The 7,954-nt window shown below is 52.7% G+C and overlaps 1 long non-coding RNA gene and 1 pseudogene across 1 annotated transcript; one reads left to right on the top strand and one right to left on the bottom strand.

The window, feature by feature from the left end:
- On the bottom strand, positions 1-2,519 carry LOC123455770. The gene is made up of 3 exons (XR_006634126.1): positions 2,322-2,519; positions 1,775-1,886; positions 1-159 (listed from the first exon to the last, which is right to left on the bottom strand). It is a non-coding gene; the product is annotated as an uncharacterized LOC123455770 (long non-coding RNA).
- A 102-nt stretch (positions 2,520-2,621) lies between these two features.
- LOC123455769 lies at positions 2,622-5,589 on the top strand (annotated as a pseudogene).
- The last annotated feature ends 2,365 nt before the right edge of the window (positions 5,590-7,954 follow it).

The raw sequence follows: 7,954 nt of genomic DNA, 5'->3' as shown, positions 1-7,954 counted from the left end.
TATACATTGCTTGAAGAATGTGAGGGGAAAGTGGTCTTGATGATGGCTCACATCTATGACATGAGCACTTGGGGACTTTGAAGAAAGAGACTGTCACGAGTTCAAGGCCAGCTTGGACTGCAGAGTGAGATCCAGGTCAGTCCAGACTAGAGTGAAATTCTACCTCAAAGTGAATAAAAAACAATTAGAGGTTTTTGTTATTGTTGTTCACAATAAACACGTGTACAGAGATAGTGAAGAGATTGTCATTACCTGTGCTGTAAAATTTCAAAGAATGACTTCTCACTCCCTTGTTATTGCCTAGACAGACAATACTGTCCATCAAATAATAATTTCAGTGTAAATTCCTGTAAAGTGGTTAGAAACATGAACCTTGGGGTGGGAGAGATGGCTCAATGGTTAAGGCACTTGACTGTAAAGCCTAATGACTGGAGTTCAGTTCCCCAGTACCCACTTAAGCCAAATAGACAAAGTGGTACATGTCTCCCAAGATGGTTTTCAGCAGCTGGAGGCTCTGGCATGCACATTCTCTCTCTCTCTCTATTTCTCCCTCTCTCTTGGTCTCTCTCTCTCCCCTATCTTTCTGTTTGCACAGCTATTACTATTTATAAATAAGTTTGCTTGTAAATAAAATATTTTAAAAAATAACTCAATATCAAAGTATAGAGAGCCATTATTATATGTATGAACAAAACTTAGAAACAATTAGAAGAATATATGGCATGAAAATCTGTCCACTTAGACCCCAAATGATGTATACTAGAGGGAAAGAAAGGAGAGAGAGAAGCTGGGCATGGTGATGCACTCCTTTTATTCCAGCACTTGGGAGGCAGAGGTAAGAGGATTGTCATGAGTTTAAAGCTGGACTGATACTACATAGTGAATTCCAGGTCAGCCTTGGCTAGAGAACGACCCTACCTCAAAAATAAAAATAAATAAATAAAAAGAAAAAAGGAGAGGGAAAGAACTTTAGATATTGATATTTTTCAGGAATATTGTTGGTGTAATAAAAAGAAAAATGATATAACTATAGAAGATATTTGAAAACCTACATTGGGAAAGGGACATGTATTCAGAATGTATAAGGAATTTTAACAATGAGAAAATTAACACAGCAATCTTAGTGGGTAAGTGATGGATCAGTTGTTTGTAGAAAAAAATGAAATTATAGCAGATGAGCACATAACAATGTGTTGGTTTTCTCATTCATAAATTGCACCATAAGACAGAACTGGCCAACCACAGCATACTCACAACAATCCTTATGAGCAATGATTTGGAGCTTGTGGAATTATCACACAAAGTGGATTGAAATATAAAATAATACACTTTTCCTTCTCAGATCTAAACATCATTTCCAAGGCAAGAGACACAATAACAGAGCCAGGGAGACTTGCAATTGGTTTGAAAAGAGCAAGAACTACAAAAAAACCTTACCATCATTATTTAATTTGATCAAAAGGTGAGCTATGGGTCAGAAGAGATGACAGTTAAGGCGCTTGCCTACAAAGGCAAAGGACCCAGGTTCCTTTGCTCAGTACCCACATAAATCAAATGCACAAGGCTTAGCAGTTAAGGTGCTTGCTTGAAATGCCAAAGGCATTTAAGGCAGATAAGGCAAAATGCACAAGGAGGCATATGCATGTGGAATTCCTTTGCAGTGCCCAGAGAACCTGGCATGCCAATTCTCTCTTTTTCTATCTGGCTCTTTCTCTCTTAAATAAAAAATAAATAAATAAACAAGCTAATTAAATCTGTAATATCTCTATCACACCTTCCAAGGCTCAGGGTCATTGTCTCTGAGCATCCCTCTGTCTTCTCCTGTTCTCCATGGGTTGGTCGTTTGTCAAAAGAGAGTTTCCATTAGGGTCTCTGAATCCATGTCACTGTGGGGGAAAGACAAAGAAAATGTCAAATCTAGGCAATTTGAGACATAGGCTGATTGCAACCATAGAAAATAATACATGGACAGACCTATCTTAAATATTATTATTTATTTATTTATTTATTTATTTTTAGTTTTTCATAAAGTAGAGTCTCACTGTAGCTCAGGGTGACCTGAAATTCACTATGTAGTCTCAGGGTGGTCTTGCATTCACAGCGATCCTCCTACCTCTGTCTCTGTACTGCTGAGATTAAAGGTCCGCGCCACTACACCCGGCCCTATCTTGAATTTTGAAATTATCGTTTTTTTGAATGTTCTATAAAACTAATATACGTAAGTCTATTTTGCAACAAGTCCCTCTAACCATTGGACCATCTGCACAGACACTTCCTACAAGTCTATTTCGGAAAAGAAGAACAACTTGTGGTGGTAAGACCTCCCCCCTCGACGTTTCCAGGCCGCGGGTCTGGAGGACAGGGGGACAGTTCCGGGTCGGGACCGGGAGGGTCCGCGGTGGGGAAGCCCAGCCTGGGGGATCCCGCGTCTCCTGGACTTTCACTTCTCCAGCCGCCAACCCGCTCGCCTCCTTCTGCCTGGACACTGGTGACGCGGCTGCGGACGCTCGCTCCTATTGGTCAGCGGCTTTCCGGAGCGGCCAATCCATGCACGGCCCCACCCGGGGTTAAAAAGGAGGAAAGGCGGACGCGCGGGGACGCAGTGTCCCCAGTCGGGGCCGAGAGCGATGTCGTCCCACACACTGCTTCTGCTGCTCGCGGCCGCCACGGGCCTGAACCAGACCTGGGCGGGTGAGTGAGGGGCGGACAGAGAGGCGGACACGGGTAGGCACGGGGACGCGGCGCGTCGGCCCTCGCGCAGACCCGCCCTGGGGGTCCCCGCCGGGTAGCCTCGCCCCTTCCGTCCCGCCCCTGGCCGGGGTCCGCGGGGAAGTCCGCGGGGTCTCAGCGCCCGTCTCCCCAGGCGCCCACTCGCTGCGCTACTTCCACACCGCCGTGTCCCAGCCCGGCCACTGGGAGCCGCGGTTCATCGTCGTCGGCTACGTGGACGACACGCAGTTCGTGCGCTTCGACAGCGACGCGGGGACGCGGAGGATGGAGCCGCGGGCGCCGTGGATGCGGCAGGTGGGGGCCGACTACTGGGACCGGAACACGAGGAACGCCCAGAGCGATGAGCAGACTTTGCGGGTGAACCTGCGGACCCTGCTCGGATACTACAACCAGAGCGACGGCGGCGAGGGGGGGGGTTCACTTTAGCTTCACAGGAAGCCCCAGGGTGGAGGGCGAGGGGCGGGCCGGAGCGGGCGGGGCCGACGGCCGGGGCGGGTCAGGCTCTCACACCTTCCAGAGGATGCAGGGCTGTTCTGTGGGTCCTGATGGACACCTGCTCCGTGGGTACAGTCAACACGCCTATGATGGCCGCGATTACATCTCCCTGAACGAGGACCTGCGCTCCTGGACCGCGGCCGACACGGCGGCTCAGATCACCCTGCGCAAGTGGGAGCAGGCTAAGGGGGCAGAGCACCTGAGGGCCTACCTGGAGGGCACGTGCGTGGAGTGGCTCCACAGATACCTGCAGTACGGGAACGAGACTGCTGCGCACAGGTGAGAAAAACCATGGGGCTGCTCCTCCTTTTGACCTGGGACCTGCGCCTGTCTCCCTGGGAGGTGGACACAGGGCTCAGCTGACATGCTGAGCTGCCTCTCTGCGATCAGGAGGCCACAGTGGTCCAGGGCGTCCTGATCCTCGTCTGAGTGACTCTGGAGGATCACCCTGCTCTCAGGATACTCCAGGGTCTATTAGGGTGGAAGATCTCTGAAATCACCAACCAACAATCCCCTTCCAGGCACCCATTGGGGGCCAGGGCCCCTGTCAGGCGGGGTCTCTGCCCACCACCAATATGTCTGCGTGTCTGACCACAGTGATGCTATCCCTTCTCCACTCCCTTTTCCTGATGGGAGACTTGGAATATCCCACCCTGACCTGTCTCTTGAACTTTCCACACAGCGTCATTATCCCCCTTTCCCTGTTCAGTCTTCTATGTGGGTGTCCCCTCTGCAGCCCCTTTCATTTCTCCAGTCCTTTCCCAGAACTGTCCTACAAGTACTGCTGGGGTTCTTCAGATGAATGGAAAATGTTTAAATTTTCCACCTCTTTCCCCCAGATCCCCCAAAGTCACAGATGACTCACCACCCCAGACCTGAAGGGGGTGTCACCCTGAGGTGCTGGGCCCAGTACTTCTACCCTGAGGAGATCACCCTGACCTGGGAGCGGGAGGGAGAGGACCTGACCCAGGACATGGTGCTTGTGGAGACCAGGCCTTCAGGGGATGGAAGCTTCCAGAAGTGGGCTGCTGTGGTGGTGCCTTCTGGAGAGGAGCAGAAATACACATGCCACGTGCAGCATGAAGGGCTGCTTGAGCCCCTCACCCTGAGATGGGGTGAGGATGGGGATGGGAAAATGGGGAAACAGGAACCCTGGAGAAGTGAGCAGGGTCAGGGTTGAGAGTTGGGAGTGAGGGTCCTCATCCTTCGTTGTCTTCCCAGAACCACCTCAGCCCCCCATCCTCATCATAGCAGTGGTCACTGTCCTTGTGGTTCTCTTGGTCACTGGAGCTGCAGCTATTGTGAGGAGGAAGAGGAAATCAGGTAGGCCGGGTCAGGCTCCCAGTCTTCTCTTTGAGCCCATTTGCAAGTGTGCCCTGGGTCCCTGAGGGGAAGCATTGTCCACTCACACCTGCTGCCCAGCCTGGTCCAGGGTGCTGTCGCTCTAAAGAACATGGAAAATGTAGGACAGGTTTATCACCCTGATGACTGGGGACATGGGGATCTTCGTTCCAGAGGTCACGGAGCACACCTCGTGACCCTTCCTGGGTCTGTCCTCACTGTCATAGCACATTTCTGGGGTACACTTCCTCACTGTTTCTCACAGTGTTTCCTCTCACAGGTGGAAGAGGAGGAAACTATGCTCAGGCTTGGAGTAAGTGTGGTGAGTGGGGTGACCCCTGTGGGAGGGTGCAGACAGAACACGTGGGGAGGTCATATGCCCCACAATTCTCTTCCAGCCTCTTCTTCTCGGGGTTCTCAAAGTGTCTTGGTATTTCTTCTTCCCCAGACAGGGACCATGCCAAGAGCTCTGATGTGTCTCTCACAGCTTGAAAAGGTGACGCCCCAAGGGCCGGAATTGGAAAGAGGGCAGAAGGGACAGAACTGTGTCACAGGGACCCTCGGAGTCTGGACCTGTGAAGGACAGGTGGGTTGTGGCGATGTTGTCTTCATGCAGCTGTACTGAGAATGTTCCTGACTCTTGTTCTCTCTGTGACACAGCTGCCTTGTGGAACTGAAGGGCAGAAGAAGAGTTCACATCTCTTACTGTGACTCAGAAACCAAATCTTTCACCAATGGTGTTGAACTTGTCTGTGTTGCCAGCGTGTCCACATCCACATTCTGTCCCCAGGACCTCTGGGGAGATGAGCTCATCCCCCAAAGTCAGATGCTTGCTTTGCTCTGTCCTGTGTTTCCATCCAAAACCCCTCTCTTGCAACACAGTGCATTTCACTTCCCTGCTGGACACGAGAATCTAATTTTGATTCAAAATCTTAATGTAGGACATTGGTGGGTCAATTAAGGGATATGTTATTCTAAAATTTGATGGAGGAAATAAAGGGTTGCCTTGAGGACCTTCCAGAATCCGTGTTCATTGTATTGAGTGGAGCAGGTGTGGAGGGAGAGACTGTGGGGCTAAGTGTGGACAGGCCTGTGTCCATACTGAGCTCAGTCCCTTGAGGCTGTGACATGTCCCTTCTGAGCTCTGTCACCTCTCTCCTCTTGTTACTTAGTAATCCCCATGCTGACAGGACCTGCGGTGATGGAGTCAGTGGTGTCCACATCCATGTCCTGTCCCAGGACCACTGGCAGCACGGTCTCCTGTGTCCATTGTCACCAAGGCTCAGGCATGGCTGTGTCCTCCTCCCTGTCCTCTGTTCAGTTCTGTGCCTCAGTTTCTGGCCTGAGACATGTTCTTGTGTTTAGATGGGTGATGGTTACTGTCCTTGCTGTTCCCTGATGTGACCGCATAAGGAGGTGTTTCTCTGTCAGTGTCCCTCCTTGTGAGCAAGGAGCCCTGTCCAGGCAGGAGCCCGAGTCACGTGTCCACTGTGGGTTGCTCCCTGCACAGCGTCTTCTGGTCCATCGTGTCCCTGGCCACATCTCAGTGCTGAGCCCTCCCTGGAGCCTCTGCAAGGTCCTCCGCCTTCTTTCCTTCTCCTCCTGAGCCACCAGGTCCCTCCCCCTGCTTTCTTCCTCCACCCAGCCTGGCACTGTCACCTCCACCTAGGTCACTCCATTGGAGGGAGGCCTGTTGTCCACCATGGCAGGAGCTGGGCGCGCCCTGGGACCCGCTCACTCGTGGTGGTTGACGTCTACTCCTGGGCCACCGAGGCTGGCCCCAGTAGAGCCACGGAGGTGGCAGCTGCTGGACTCAGGTGTGACCCGCAGGCCCTAGGCGGAAGGACCTTGGCAGCACTGCTGCAGCTGCTGTGGGCCCTTGAGGTCCCTATTTTATCCCCTGCGGCCTGACACCTGCTGCCTGAGGTCTCTCATCCCCTGAGGTCTCTCATCCCCTGAGGTCTCTCATCCCCTGAGGTCTCTCATCCCCTGAGGTCTCTCCTCCACCTCAAGTTTCTCCTCCCCCTGAGGGCTCTCTGTGCTTGGCCTCCACCATCTCCTTCTACCCTGTGACCCCTCGGCCAGGCTCCCTGCACCCCCAGCTGTACTCCAGGGGCCCTTCCCAGCTGCAACTTAGGAATCCTAAGGACTGGGTTCGGTCATGTGGACACCAAGGGGCTTCCCTCACATAATGACAACCACAGAATGTCCCAGCACCATGCTGATGAGTTCTCCAGTGGAAGAAGACGCCATAGGATCCTGTGAAGAGGACCTCACAGGATGCTGCTCTCCAACCACAGGGCCCCTCACATGATTGACAGATCCAGCTGGCTGACAGCGCTCAGGGTGATGACGCCCCTCCCACCGAGTACTGACTGACAGCGCTCAGGGTGATGATGCCCCTCCCACCAAGCTCTGATTGACTGCGCTCAGGGGTGCCAGCACCCCACCCACCAAGTACCAAGTAGACAGCATTCAGGTTGGAGATGTCCTGCCCAACGGGTACCTGAATACCTGATTGAAAGGATTTAGCCTGTTGATGCTCTGTCCACCAAGTACCTGATTTAAAACTGTCAATGCCCCACCCACCTAGTAACCTGACTGACAGCACTGAAGATGCAGATGCCCTGCCCACGAGGTACCTGACAGCTCAGGTTGCTGTCACCCTGCCCCCTTTGAATTGACTGACTGCAGCAGGACGCTTACTCCCCTTCCACTGTGTCCCTGACTGACAGCACTCATGACGCTGATGCCCCACCCATCAAGTACCTGATTGACAGCACTCAGGAGTGCCAACAGCTCACCCACCATGTGCCAGATTGACAACACTGGGTCCAGACATCCTGCCCACCAAGTCCTGATTGACAGCAATCAGAAGTGTTGACACCCTGCCCGCTGAGTCCCTGATTGGCTGCGCTCAGGGTGCCACTGCACCACCCACAGAATACCTCTAGACAGGTCACAGGACACTCCACGGATGAGCTGAGTGACTGAACATCAGATCTTCCCAAGGAGTGACTCGGACCCTGAGCAGGGAGCTGGATCTCACCCCGCCCCACAGAGCTGATTGACAGGATCTCAGCCCACCCTGCAGATGTCACTGACAGAATCTCAGTCCCACCCCATACAGCTGACTGGCAGGAACCTAGCCCCACCCTCAGAGCTGACTGACAGGCTCTCAGCCTGTCCCCACACAGCTGACTGACAGGAAGCAGGCCCAGCTGGACAGCCCAGGAGACCATGGTGGCTGCACAAGCAGTACACTATGTTCCAGGCGATCTCAAGACCCGGGCTGATGCAGGCTTAGCAGCCCCCGGCTTCTGCCACGGATCCCAGATGTGAAGAAGCCAGGATGTGGGTCCAGGCCAACCTCCAACAGTGTGATGCC

Source organism: Jaculus jaculus, chromosome 18 (assembly GCF_020740685.1).
Source record: "Jaculus jaculus isolate mJacJac1 chromosome 18, mJacJac1.mat.Y.cur, whole genome shotgun sequence".
In the NCBI taxonomy this organism is placed as follows: domain Eukaryota; kingdom Metazoa; phylum Chordata; class Mammalia; order Rodentia; family Dipodidae; genus Jaculus; species Jaculus jaculus.
The sequence above is the reverse complement of the archived record's forward strand: the minus strand, read 5'-3'. Positions and strand labels throughout refer to the sequence as shown.